Source organism: Octopus bimaculoides, chromosome 4, assembly GCF_001194135.2.
Source record: "Octopus bimaculoides isolate UCB-OBI-ISO-001 chromosome 4, ASM119413v2, whole genome shotgun sequence".
NCBI lineage: Eukaryota > Metazoa > Mollusca > Cephalopoda > Octopoda > Octopodidae > Octopus > Octopus bimaculoides.
The window spans coordinates 54,346,920-54,349,887 of NC_068984.1; positions in this window are offsets into that span (position 1 = coordinate 54,346,920).

Consider the following 2,968-nt stretch of genomic DNA (forward strand, 5'->3'; position numbering starts at 1 on the left):
ATGTATATATATATATGTATATATATATATGTATATATATATGTATATATATATGTATATATATATGTATATATATATGTATATATATATATATGTATATATATATGTATATATATATGTATATGTACATATTTATATGTATATATATATAGATACATGTGTATGCGTGTAACCATGTATATATATGTATGCATATATATATATATGCATAAATATGTTTGTATATATGCATATATATATGTATGGGTGTATGTATGTATGCCTATATATATATGTATGTATGTATATATATATATATGTATGTATGTATGCATATATATATGTATGCATTATATATATATATATAGTAGGTTCTCACATGTAATGTATTGAAAAATTTTGATTGCCCTACTGTAGGAAAACATAGTAGGTTATATTTTGAATTAATTTTTTTTATCCCACCCACTGCTGAAAAATTAGGAAACTTCGAAAAGAAAAAATAAAGAAAGAAAGAATTAACAATATCAATTAAGCAAAAAAAAATCTACTATATAATCAATATTCATTTCTCATCAGATGTTATTTAGAATATATATTTTTAAATATCTCTTTGTTGCTGTTGTTATTTACGAGGATAGATTGGCAGAATCATTAGAGTGTAGGACAAAACGCTTTGTGTTATTTGTTCCAACTCTTTACATTCTCAGTTCAAATCCTGCCACAGTCAACCTAACCTTCCATCCTTTTGAGGTCAATAAGCTAAATCGATAAATCAACCCTAGTCACATACTGGGGTTGATGGTATTGACTTACCTACTCTCCTCAAAACCTCAAATCTGTTGGCATTGTGCCTAAAATGAGAACCCATTTTTATTATTGTTGTTATTATTTCAAATGAGCAAATTTGACAACCCAGTTTTGATTTCCCGGTTATACCTCTCTAATTGACTAACATCAATAACGCCTTTGGTAAAGGCAGGAACAAGCATCACACACTCTCATCTATAACCTCTTCTATTATAAATATGTGGCCTTGTACCTAAGTAAGAAAGTCTGAAAATAAAATGGGATAGTTTTGGCTGGTATTTCTTTAATCATAGTTGTCTCCAATCAGGCAACAACTATGTCCTAAGTTAGAAATTATTTTGTGAAGTGCTGAGATAAGTGGAAACATATGGAATTTTCAATGTAAATTCTGTTCTTAGTTGGAACCAGTTCCCTTCATTTTACTTATTTTTCCAGTACCTTTAATTTTGGGTAAGGCATGTGGTGATTTCTAATAACATTGAAACCCCACTAAAAAAAATATTGTGTCATAGCTTTGTGAAAAAAAAAGGAAAAAAATCATTATTACAGTAGTCAACGTTTGTACTTAAATTGTAGAGGCTACAATCCAGTTTCAACATATTGTATTGTTCCAGAAAGAAATGTATAAAAGCCATTATTTTTTCATCTCCTCTTTTGAGGTTTGATGACTGATTAAAAACTATAATCTATTATATTACTAATACCATTATCATCATTATTTTTGAAGTTTTACTAATATTGTAAATATTGTGGGGGATGATAGATTGGTAGAATTAGTACAGCAGTAGGCAAAATGCCTCCAGGGCATTTCATTTATATCTCTTTATGTTTTGAGTTCAATTCCTGTTCAGTATTATCACCTGCTAGAATAATGGTTTGGCAGAATCAGTAAAGTGAAGGACAAAATACTTTGAAGTATTTCGTTATGTTCCCCTATGTTTTGAATTGAAATTCCCTTTGAGGGTAACATTTTCTTTTATTTTACTTATATTTGTAAAATAAAGCACCAGTCAAGATTATAACACTAAGATGTTATGATTGACTATTTCTTTCATTTAAATTTTGTATTTGTATTTTTGATCCTCTATTACATTCCTGGGATGATCCTCCAGCAGGATGCAGGATTGGCTTAGCAGGTTACGTTCCTTTCCTTTCCTTTATGTTCTGAGTTCAAAACCTGCCATGATCAACTTTGCCTTTCATCTTTCAAGGGTCAATAAAGTAAGTGAGAGTTAAGTATTGATTATGATCTAATCAATAATACTGTTCCCTCTCTCTAAATTTGAGACCTTGCTCCTATGTCAGAAATCATCATCATTATAATCAATATTAACATTATAATGAGTTAAAAGACAGACAGAGGTTGGCAAAATTTGTAGAGTGGTCAACATGTAGGATTTGGTTATATCTCTTTATGTTCTGAGTTCAAATCCTGCTGTGGTCATCTTTGCTTTTCATTTTATAGTGTCAATAAAATAAAGCACCAATCATGTACCAAGATAAATTTAATTGACTAACCCTACCCACCAGATTTCTGGCTTTGTGCCTATGTTAGAAACTCTTGTTAGTAATATAGGTAAAGACAGTGAGCTGACAGAATTATTAGCATGCCAAGTAAAATGCTTAGCAGCATTTCTTCCATATTTACATTCTGAGTTCAAATTCTGCCGAGGTCAACTTAGCCTTTCGTGCTTTCGGGGTCAATAAACTAAGTACTACTTTAGTGCTGGGGGTCAATGTAATTGGCTTACTCCTCCCCCAAAATTGCTGGCATTGAGCTAAAATTTGAAATCATTAATTGTAATATAGGCAGATTGGTTGACAAACCTCAATACTGTGTGGTATTTATATAGATCTCTTTACACTCTGAGTTTAAAGCCTGCTGTAGTCAACTTTGCCTTTCATCCTTCTGGGAGTCAATAAAATAAGTACTGGGGTCAATGTAATCAACTAACTTCATCCCTCCAAATTTCTGTGCCTATGTTAAAAGTTATTATCATCATTAAAGCAGTGAAATTAGAGTCGACAAAGTGCTGGTCAAAATACTATATGGTTTTTATTAACATCTCTTCTGAGGATAATTTTTGCCTTTTATCATTCTAGGGGCAATAAAGATATTATTACCAGTCAAGAACTGCGGGTCTATTGAATGAAATACTCCCTTTAAAAAATACTGTGGCCT